Here is a 12313-nt window from a genome sequence, read left to right on the forward strand (position 1 = left end):
GTCAGAATGAGTGGAAAGTGGTGCCCACAGTCTGTCAGGGTGAGGGGAAAGTGGTGCCCACAGCCAGTCAGGGGGAAGAGAAAGTGGTGCCCACAGCCTGTCAGGGGGAGGGGAAAGTGGTGCCCACAGACTGTCAGGGGAAGGGGAATGTGGTGCCCACAGCCTGTCAGAGGAAGGGGAAGTAGTACCCACAGCCTGTCAGGGGGAGGGGAATGTGGTGCCCACAGCCTGTCAGGGGGAGGGGAAAGTAGTGCCCACAGCCTGTCAGGGGGAGGGGAAAGTGGTGCCCACAGCCTGTCAGGGGGAGGGGAAAGTGGTGCCCACAGCCTGTCAGTGGGAGGAGAAAGTGGTGCAAACAGCCTTTCAGGGGGAGGGGAAAGTGGTGACCACAGCCTGTCAGATGGAGGGGAAAGTGATGCCCACAGCCTGTCAGGGGGAGATGAAAGTGGTGCCCACAACCTGTCAGTGTGAGGGGAAAGTGGTGCCCACAGTCTGTCAGGGGGAGGGGAAAGTGGTGCCCACAGCCTGTCAGGGGGAGGGGAAAGTGGTGCCCACAGCCTGTCAGGGGGAAGTAGAAGTGGTGCCCACAGCCTGTCAGAGTGAATGGAAAGTGGTGCCCACAGTCTGTCAAGGGGAGGGGAAAGTGGTGCCCACAGCCTGTTAGGGGGAGGGGAAAGTAGTGCCCACAGCCTGTTAGGCGGAGGGGAAAGTGGTGCCCACAGTGTGTCAGGGGGAGTGGAAAGTGGTGCCCACAGCCTGTCAGGGGGAGTGGAAAGTAGTGCCCACAGCCTGTTAGGCGGAGGGGAAAGTGGTGCCCACAGCGTGTCAGGGGGAGATGAAAGTACGAAAGTGGTACCCACAGCCTGTTAGGATGAGTGGAAAGTGGTGCCCACAGCTTGTTAGAGGGAGGGGAAAGTGATGCCCTCAGCCTGTCAGGGTGAATGGAAAGTGGTGCCCACAGCCTGTTAGGGGGAGGGGAAAGTGGTACCCACAACGTGTCAGTGGGAGTGGAAAGTGGTGCACACAGCCTGTCAGGGGGAGGAGAAAGTGGTGCCCACAGCCTGTTAGGGGGAGGGTAAAGTGGTGCCCACATCCTGTCAGGGGGAGTGGAAAGTGGTGCTCACAGTTTGTCAGGGGGAGTGGAAAGTGGTGCTCACAGCCTGTCAGGGGGAGATGAAAGTGGTTCCCACAGCCTGTCAGTGTGAGGGGAAAGTGGTGCCCACAGCCTGTTAGGGGGAGGGGAAAGTGGTGCCCACAGCCTGTCAGGGGGAGGGGAAAGTGGTGCCCACAGCCTGTCAGGGGGAGGGGAAAGTGGTGCCCATAGCGTGTCAGGGGGAGGAGAAAGTGGTGCCCACAGCCTGTTAGGGGGAGGAGAAAGTGGAGCCCACAGCCTGTTAGGGGGAGGGGAATGTAGTGCCCACAGCCTGTTAGGGGGAGGTGAAAGTGGTGCCCACAGCCTGCCAGAGGGAGTGGGAAGTTGTGCCCACAGCCTGTCATGGGTAGGGGAAAGTGGTGCCCACAGCCTGTCAGGGGGAGATGAAAGTGGTGCCCACAGCCTGCCAGGGGGAGGGGAAAGTGGTGCCCACGGACTGTCTTGGGGAGGGGAAAGTAGTGCCCACAGCCTGTTAGGGGGAGGGAAAAGTGGTGCCCACAGCCTGCCTGGGAGCAGGGAAAGTGGTGCTCACAGCCTGTTAGGGGGAGGGGAAAGTGTTGCCCACAGCCTGTCAGGGGGAGGGGAAAGTGGTGCCCACAGCCTGCCAGGGGGAGTGGAAAGTGGTGCCCACAGCCTGCTAGGGGGAGGGGAAAGTGGTGCCCACAGCCTGTCAGGGGGAGGGGAAAGTGGTGCCCACAGCCTGCCAGGGGGAGTGGAAAGTTGTGCCCACAGGCTGTCAGGAGGAGTGGAAAGTGGTGCCCACAGCCTGTTAGGGGGAGGGGAAAGTGGTGCCAACAGCCTGTCAGGGGAAGGTGAAAGTGGTGCCCACAGCCTGTCAAGGGGAGTGGAAAGTGGTGCCCACAGCCTGTCATGGGGAGGGGAGAGTGGTGCCCACAGCTTGTCAGGGGGAGGTGAAAGTGGTGCCCACATCCTGTCAGGGGGAGTTGAAAGTGGTGCCCACAGCCTGTCAGGGGGAGTGGAAAGTGGTGCCCACAGCCTGTCAGGGTGAGGGGAAAGTGGTGCCCACAGCCTGTCATGGTGAGGGGAAAGTGGTGCTCACAGCCTGTCAGGGGAGAGGAAAGTGGTGCCCACAGCCTGTCAGAGTGAAGGGAAAGTGGTGCCCACAGCGTGTCAGAGTGAAGGGAAAGTGGTGCCCACAGCCTGTCAGAGTGAAGGGAAAGTGGTGCCCACAGCCTGTCAGAGTGAAGGGAAAGTGGTGCCCACAGCCTGTCAGGGTGAGGGAAAGTGGTGCCCACAGCCTGTCAGGGGGAGGGGAAAGTGGGGCCCACAGCCTGTCAGGGGGAGGGGAAAGTGGGGCCCACAGCATGCCATGGGGAGGGGAAGTGGTGCACACAGCTTGCCAGCGGGAGGGTAAACTGGTGCCTACAGTCTTTCAGGGGAGGGAAAAGTGGTGCCCACAGCCTGTCAGGGGGACGGGAAAGTGATGCCGACAGCCTGTCAGGGGCAGATGAAAGTGGTGCCCATAGCCTGTCAGTGTGAGGGAAAAGTGGTGCCCACAGCCTGTCAGGGGGATGGGAAAGTGGTGCCCACAGCCTGTCGGATGGAGTGGAAAGTGGTGCCCACAGGCTGACAGGGGGAGGGGAAAGTTGTGCCGCAGCCTGTTAGTAGGAGGGGAAAGTGGTGCCCACACCTTTTAAGAATGAGTGGAAAGTGGTGCCCACACTCTGTCAGGGGGAGGGGAAAGTGGTGCCCACAGCCAGTCAGGGGGAGGGGAAAGTGGTACCCACAGCCTGTCAGGGGGAGAGGAATGTGGTGCCCACAGCCTGTCACGGGGAGGGGAAAGTAGTGCCTACAGCCTGTCAGGGGGAGGGGAAAGTAGTGCCTACAGCCTGTCAGGGGGAGGGGAATGTGGTGCCCACAGCCTGTCAGGGGGAGGGGAAAGTAGTGCCCACAGCCTGTCAGGGGGAGGGGAAAGTGGTGCCCACAGTCTGCCAGGGGGAGGAGAAAGTGGTGCCCACAGCCTGTCAGGGGAAGGGGAAAGTGGTGCCCACAAACTGTCAGTGGGAGGGGAAAGTGGTGCCCACAGCCTGTCAGGGGGAGGGGAAAGTGGTGACCACAGCCTGTCAGGGGGAGGGGAAAGTGATTCCCACAGCCTGTCAGGGGGAGATGAAAGTGGTGTCCACAGTCTGTCAGGGGGAGGGGAAAGTGGTGCCCACAGCCTGTTAGGGGGAGGGGAGAGTGGTGCCCACAGCCTGTCAGTGGGAGGTGAAAGTGGTGCCCACATCCTGTCAAGGGGAGTTGAAAGTGGTGCCCACAGCCTGTCCGTCAGAGGTGAAAGTGGTGCCCACTGCCTGTCAGGGGGAGGGGAAAGTGGTGCCCACTGCCTGTCAGGGTGAGGGGAAAGTGGTGCCCACAGCCTGTCAGGGGAGGGGAAAGTGGTGCCCACAGCCTGTCAGGGAGAGTGGAAAGTGGTGCCCACAGTCTGTCAGAGTGAAGGGAAAGTGGTGCCCACAGCCTGTCAGGGGAGGGGAAAGTGGTGCCCACAGCCTGTCATGGTGAGGGGAAAGTGGTGCCCACAGCCTGTCAGGGGAGGGGAAAGTGGTGTCCACAGCCTGTCAGGGGGAGGTGAAAGTGGTGCCCACAGCCTGTCAGGGGGAGTGGAAAGTGTTGCCCACAGCCTGTCAGGGTGAGGGAAAGTGGCGCCCACAGCCTGCCATAGTGAGGGGAAAGTGGTGCCCACAGCCTGTTAGGGGAGAGGAAAGTGGTGCCCACAGCCTGTCAGGGGGAGTGGAATGTGGTGACCACAGCCTGTCAGAGTGAAGGGAATGTGGTGCCCACAGCCTGTCAGGGGAGGGGAAAGTGGTGCCCACAGCGTGTCAGGGGTAGTGGAAAGTGGTGCCCACAGCCTGTCAGGGGGAGTGGAAAGTGGTGCCCACAGCCTGTCAGGGGGAGTGGAAAGTGATGCCCACAGCCTGTCAGGGGGAGTGGAAAGTGGTGCCCACAGCCTGTCAGGGGGAGGGGAGAGTGGTGCCCACAGCCTGTCAGGGGGAGGGGAGAGTGGTGCCCACATCCTGTCAGGGGGAGGTGAAAGTGGTGCCCAGAGCCTGTCAGGGGGAGTGTAAAGTGGTGCCCACAGCCTGTCAGGGTGAGGGGAAAGTTTTGCCCACAGCCTGTCATGGTGAGGGGAAAGTGGTGCCCACAGCCTGTCAGGGGAGGGGAAAGTGGTGCTCACAGCCTCTCAGGGGGGGTGGAAAGTGGTGCCCACAGCCTGTCAGAGTGAAGGGAAAGTGGTACCCACAGCCTGTCAGGGGAGGGGAAAGTGGTGCCCACAGCCTGTCAGGGTGAGGCAAAAGTGGTGCCCACAACCTGTCAGGGGGAGGGGAAAGTGGTGCCCACAGCCTGTCAGGTGGAGGGGAAAGTGGTGCCCACAGCCTGTCAGGGGAGGGGAAAGTGGTGCCCACGTTCTGTCAGGGGGAGTGGAAAGTGGTGCCCACATCCTGTCAGAGTGAAGGGAAAGTAGTGCCCACAGCCTGTCAAGGGAGGGGAAAGTGATGCCCACAGCCTGTCAGAGTGAAGGGAAAGTGATGACCATATTGCCAGACTGGGTGGCACTACAGGTCCCAGACACACTAGTCTCATTATCTGGACTGAGCCAGCAGTATCAAAAGCTTCTATTCCTGACATCTCCTCCATCACCAGTGATGCCCTCAGAATTAATTCAGTGGTGGCTGGTGACAGAAGCAGGTCCAGGAGATGTGACACCCCCATGTTTTCAGCCTCAGTTATTACCATGTGAGACCCCCATGTTCTCAGCCTCAGTTATTACCATGTGAGACCCCCCATGTTCTCAGCCTCAGTTATTACGATGTGACACCCCCATGTTCTCAGCCTCAGTTATTACCATGTGAGACCCCCATGTTCTCAGCCTCAATTATTACCATGTGACACTCCCATGTTCTCAGCCTCAGTTATTACCATGTGAGACCCCATATTCTCAGCCTCAGTTATTACCATGTGACACCCCCATGTTCTCAGCCTCAGTTATTACCATGTGAGACCCTCATGTTCTCAGCCTCAGTTATTACCCTGTGAGACCCCCATGTGCTCAGCCTCAGTTATTACCATGTGAGACCCCCATGTTCTCAGCCTCAGTTATTACCATGTGACACCCCCATGTTCTCAGCCTCAGTTATTCCCATTGAGACCCCCCATGTTCTCAGCTTCAGTTATTACCATGTGAGACCCCCATGTTCTCAGCCTCAGTTATTACCATGTGACACCCCCATGTTCTCAGCCTCAGTTATTACCATGTGAGACCTCCATGTTCTCAACCTCAGTTATTACCATGTGAGACCCCCATGTGCTCAGCCTCAGTTATTACATGTGAGACCCCCATGTTCTCAGCCTCAGTTATTACCATGTGAGACCCCCATGTTCTCAGCCTCAGTTATTACCATGTGACACCCCCATGTTCTCAACCTCAGTTATTACCATGTGAGACCCCCATGTGCTCAGCCTCAGTTATTACCATGTGAGACCCCCATGTTCTCAGCCTCAGTTATTACCATGTGACACCCCCATGTTCTCAGCTTCAGTTATTACCATGTGAGACCCCCATGTGCTCAGCCTCAGTTATTACCATGTGAGACCCCCATGTTCTCAGCCTCAGTTATTACCATGTGACACCCCCATGTTCTCAGCCTCAGTTATTACCATGTGAGACCCCCATGTTCTCAGCCTCAGTTATTACCATGTGAGACCCCCATGTTCTCAGCCTCAGTTATTACCATGTGAGACCCCATGTTCTCAGCCTCAGTTATTACCATGTGAGACCCCCATGTTCTCAGCCTCAGTTATTACCCTGTGAGACCCCCATGTTCTCAGCCTCAGTTATTACCATGTGAGACCCCCATGTACTCAGCCTCAGTTATTACCATTTGAGATCCCCATGTTCTCAGCCTCAGTTATTACCATGTGAGACCCCCATGTTCTCAGCCTCAGTTATTACCATGTGAGACCCCCATGTTCTCAGCCTCAGTTATTACCATGTGAGACCTCCATGTTCTCAGCTTCAGTTATTACCATGTGAGACCCCCATGTTCTCAGCCTCAGTTATTACCATGTGAGACCCCCATGTTCTCAGCCTCAGTTATTACCATGTGAGACCCCCATGTTCTCAGCCTCAGTTATTACCATGTGACACCCCCATGTTCTCAGCCTCAGTTATTACCATGTGAGACCCCCATGTTCTCAGCCTCAGTTATTACCATGTGACACCCCCATGTTCTTAACCTCAGTTATTACCATGTGACACCCCCATGTTCTCAGCCTCAGTTATTACCATGTGAGACCCCCATGTTCTCAGCCTCAGTTATTACCATGTGAGACCCCCATGTTCTCAGCCTCAGTTATTACCATGTGAGACCCCCATGTTCTCAGCCTCAGTTATTACCATGTGAGACCCCCATGTTCTCAGCCTCAGTTATTACCATGTGAGACACCCATGTTCTCAGCCTCAGTTATTACCATGTGACACCCCCATGTTCTTAACCTCAGTTATTACCATGTGAGACCCCCATGTTCTCAGCCTCAGTTATTACCATGTGAGACCCCCATGTTCTCAGCCTCAGTTATTACCATGTGAGACCCCCATGTTCTCAGCCTCAGTTATTACCATGTGAGACCCCCATGTTCTCAGCCTCAGTTATTACCATGTGACACCCCCATGTTCTTAACCTCAGTTATTACCATGTGAGACCCCCATGTTCTCAGCCTCAGTTATTACCATTTGAGATCCCCATGTTCTCAGCCTCAGTTATTACCATGTGAGACCCCCATGTTCTCAGCCTCAGTTATTACCATGTGAGACCTCCATGTTCTCAGCTTCAGTTATTACCATTTGAGACCCCCATGTTCTCAGCCTCAGTTATTACCATGTGAGACCCCCATGTTCTCAGCCTCAGTTATTACCATGTGAGACCCCCATGTTCTCAGCCTCAGTTATTACCATGTGAGACCCCCATGTTCTCAGCCTCAGTTATTACCATTTGAGACCCCCATGTTCTCAGCCTCAGTTATTACCATGTGAGACCCCCATGTTCTCAGCCTCAGTTATTACCATTTGAGATCCCCATGTTCTCAGCCTCAGTTATTACCATGTGAGACCCCCATGTTCTCAGCCTCAGTTATTACCATGTGACACCCCCATGTTCTCAGCCTCAGTTATTACCATGTGAGACCCCCATGTTCTCAGCCTCAGTTATTACCATGTGAGACCCCCATGTTCTCAGCCTCAGTTATTACCATGTGAGACCCCCATGTTCTCAGCCTCAGTTATTACCATTTGAGACCCCCATGTTCTCAGCCTCAGTTATTACCATGTGAGACCCCCATGTTCTCAGCCTCAGTTATTACCATGTGAGACCCCCATGTTCTCAGCCTCAGTTATTACCATGTGAGACCCCCATGTTCTCAGCCTCAGTTATTACCATGTGACACCCCCATGTTCTCAGCCTCAGTTATTACCATGTGAGACCCCCATGTTCTCAGCCTCAGTTATTACCATGTGAGACCCCCATGTTCTCAGCCTCAGTTATTACCATGTGAGACCCCCATGTTCTCAGCCTCAGTTATTACCATGTGAGACCCCCATGTTGTCAGCCTCAGTTATTCTCGGACCGGCCTCCGGGGCCGCGGGACCGTTGGGTTTTTTGTCTGTGCAACTTCAACTTAATTTCAATTCTTCTCAAAGTGTCAGGATTTGAAGGGTCTCGTCTTTATGTTACTTTGTTTCCAGTTTGAAGTTCTGGATTCATCTTTTTTTTTCTTTCTTTTTTCTCTTTTGGCTTTAAAAATTATTGGCTGACATTATTTTAGCGAAAAAACGGCCAAATTTCATCCAGATGTTGGTTGTTCAATTACTGAACCTGAGTGAATGGGAATATTAATATTGGACAGTTTAGTGAGTCACGAGTGCGCTCCAAAAACCGCACATTACAGACGAGAGGAGCCTTCATGGAGACAAACAGTTCTCTGTTACTTCTCACTTAACCCGTCACCTTCCAGGAGCCATAAAGAAACCAACACCAAAAATGGGACAAAGAAATCCAACTAGTCAATGCATGGAAAACATTATGGTATCTTCGAAGTGTAATAAAGATCAATATTTAAATTTTCTAAAACTATTCTACTCAATTTCTAACTTTATGGTGAGTTCAAAATATCAATATCATGAGCTAAGCACAATATTACATGTACATATAAATATAAAATGTCATCAGTTACATCCTGTATTATACTCCAGAGCTGCACTCACTATTCTGCTGGTGTAGTCACTGTGTACATACATTACATTACTGATCCTGAGTTACATCCTGTATTATACTCCAGAGCTGCACTCACTATTCTGCTGGTGCAGTCACTGTGTACATACATTACATTACTGATCCTGAGTTACATCCTGTATTTTACTCCAGAGCTGCACTCACTATTCTGCTGGTGCAGTCACTGTGTACATACCTTACATTACTGATCCTGAGCTACATTCTGTATTATACTCCAGAGCAGCACTCACTATTCTGCTGGTGCAGTCACTGTGTACATACATTACATTACTGATCCTGTACTGATCCTGAGTTACATCCTGTATTATACTCCAGAGCTGCACTCACTATTCTGCTGGTGCAGTCACTGTGTACATACATTACATTACTGATCCTGAGTTACATCCTGTATTATACTCCAGAGCTGCACTCACTATTCTGCTGGTGCAGTCACTATGTACATACATTACATTACTGATCCTGAGTTACATCCTGTATTATACTCCAGGGCTGCACTCACTATTCTGCTGGTGCAGTCACTGTGTACATACATTACATTACTGATCCTGAGTTACATCCTGTATTATACTCCAGAGCAGCACTCACTATTCTGCTGGTGCAGTCACTGTGTACATACATTACATTACTGATCCTGAGTTACATCCTGTATTATACTCCAGGGCTGCACTCACTATTCTGCTGGTGCTGTCACTGTGTACATACATTACATTACTGATCCTGAGCTACATTCTGTATTATACTCCAGAGCAGCACTCACTATTCTGCTGGTGCAGTCACTGTGTACATACATTACATTACTGATCCTGAGTTACATCCTGTATTATACTCCAGAGCTGCCCTCACTATTCTGCTGGTGCAGTCACTGTGTACATACATTACATTACTGATCCTGAGTTACATCCTGTATTATACTCCAGGGCTGCACTCACTATTCTGCTGGTGCTGTCACTGTGTACATACATTACATTACTGATCCTGAGCTACATTCTGTATTATACTCCAGAGCAGCACTCACTATTCTGCTGGTGCAGTCACTGTGTACATACATTACATTACTGATCCTGAGCTACATTCTGTATTATACTCCAGAGCTGCACTCACTATTCTTCTGGTGCAGTCACAGTGTACATACATTACATTACTGATCCTGAGTTACATCCTGTATTATACTCCAGAGCTGCCCTCACTATTCTGCTGGTGCAGTCACTGTGTATATACATTACATTACTGATCATGAGTTACATCCTGTATTATCCTCCAGAGCTGCACTCGCTATTCTGCTGGAGCAGTCACTGTGTACATACATTACATTACTGATCCTGAGTTACCTCCTGTATTATACTTCAGAGCTGCACTCACTATTCTGCTGGTGGAGTCACTGTGTACATACATCACATTACTGATCCTGAGTTACCTCCTGTATTATACTCCAGAGCCGCACTCACTATTCTGCTGGTGCAGTCACTGTGTACATACATTACATTACTGATCCTGAGTTACATCCTGTATTATAGTCCAGAGCTGCACTCACTATTCTGCTGGTGCAGTCACTGTGTACATACATTACATTACTGATCCTGAGTTACATCCTGTATTATACCCCAGAGCTGCACTCACTATTCTGCTGGTGCAGTCACTGTGTACATACATTACATTACTGATCCTGAGTTACATCCTGTATTATACTCCAGAGCTGCACTCACTATTCTGCTGGTGCAGTCACTGTGTATATACATTACATTACTGATCCTGCGTTACATCCTGTATTACCCTCCAGAGCTGCACTCACTATTCTGCTGGTGCAGTCACTGTGTACATACATTATATTACTGATCCTGAGTTACATCCTATATTATACTCCAGAGCTGCACTCACTATTCTGCTGGTGCAGTCACTGTGTACATACATTACATTACTGATCCTGTACTGATCCTGAGTTATATCCTGTATTATACTCCAGAGCTGCACTCACTATTCTGCTGGTGCAATCACTGTGCACATACATTACATTACTGATCCTGAGTTCCATCCTGTATTATACTCCAGAGCTGCACTCACTATTCTGCTGGTGCAGTCACTGTGTACATACATTACATTACTGATCCTGTACTGATCGTGAGTTACCTCCTGTATTATACTCCAGAGCTGCACTCACTATTCTGCTGGTGCTGTCACTGTGTACATACATTACATTACTGATCCTGTACTGATCCTGAATTACCTCCTGTATTATAGTCCAGAGCTGCACTCACTATTCTGCTGGTGCAGTCACTGTGTACATACATTACATAACTGATCCTGAGTTACATCCTGTATTATACTCCAGAGCTGCACTCACTATTCTGCTGGTGCAGTCACTGTGTACATACATTACATTACTGATCCTGTACTGATACTGAGTTACACCCTGTATTATACCCCAGAGCTGCACTCACTATTCTGCTGGTTGTAGTAGGAAACATGTTGGTGGAAAGACCGCACTACACAGCTTTTAGGTCGCACAATGAGTATATCCGGCACCAGTGATGGGGACTGGATTTGTTGGTTTAGCCGGTGACATTAGTATTTCATGCTCATTAGGCTTGAACTTTTTACCCTATGTTTCCCTCATTCTTTCTCCACTACGGTCTATAATAATTTTTGGGAACTTTCCAGTGTTCTTACAGTGCTGTTATTTATGCACAGTATAGCAGTAATATATATTCAGTGCGATGCATTTTATATTGACACTGTATGGCACTCTTAATGTAGACATTACGGGGGAAATGTGTGAGAGGAGCACAACATAGAGAGGGGCAGTATGAGGGTACAGTATGGAGAGGGGACAGTGTGAGGGTACATTATGGAGAGAGGACACTGTGAGGGTACAGTTTGGAGTGCGGACAGTGTGGGGGTACTGTATGGAGAGGGGACAGTGTGAGGGTACAGTATGGAGAGGGGACAGTGTGAGAATACATTATGGATAGGGGCAGTGTGAGGGTACATTATGGAGAGGGGACAGTGTGAGGGTACATTATGGAGAGAGGACACTGAGGGTAGAGTATGGAGAGCGGACAGTGTGAGGGTACTGTTTGGAGAGGGGACAGTGTGAGGGTGCAGTATGGAAAGGGGACAGTGTGAGGGTACATTATGGAGAGGGGACAGTGTGAGGGTACAGTATGGAGAGGGGACAGTGTGAGGGTACAATATGGAGAGGGACAGTGTGAGGGTACTGTATGGAGAGGGGTCAGTGTGAGGGTACAATGTGGAGAGGGGACAGTGTGAGGGTACTGTATGGAGAGGGAACAGTGTGAGGATACATTATGGAGAGAGGACAGTGTGAGGGTACAGTATGGAGAGGGGCAGTGTGAGGGTACAGTATGGAGAGGGGACAGTGTGAGGGTACAATATGGAGAGGGGACAGTGTGAGGGTACAGTATGGAGAGGGGACAGTGTGAGGGTACATTATGGAGAAGGGCAGTGTGAAGGTACAGTATGGAGAGGGGACAGTGTGAGGGTACATTATGGAGAGGGGCAGTGTGAGGGTACAGTATGGAGAGGGGACAGTGTGAGGGTACACTATGGAGAGGGGCAGTGTGAAGGTACAGTATGGAGAGGGGACAGTGTGGGGGTACAGTATGAAGTGGGGCCGCGACCAATCAGCATAGCGGTGTTTAAATTTGGTGCCAATATCGCTGATTGGTCGCGGCCGGCGGTCGCGACCAATCAGCGAATCGTATTTCTGAGGACCAGGCTGCGGCGTTGCCTGTGCGGATACTTCCGCTGCGAAGAGCCGGGAGATGGTCGGCTGCTCGCAGCTGAAGTATCCCGTCCGGCGGCGCCGCTCACCGGTCCTCCCTTCACACTTGCCGTCGGG

The sequence above is a fragment of the Phyllobates terribilis genome, unplaced genomic scaffold, assembly GCF_046119375.1.
Source record: "Phyllobates terribilis strain yellow unplaced genomic scaffold, ASM4611937v1 Scaffold_1__5_contigs__length_1240528914, whole genome shotgun sequence".
NCBI classification, from domain to species: Eukaryota; Metazoa; Chordata; class Amphibia; order Anura; family Dendrobatidae; genus Phyllobates; species Phyllobates terribilis.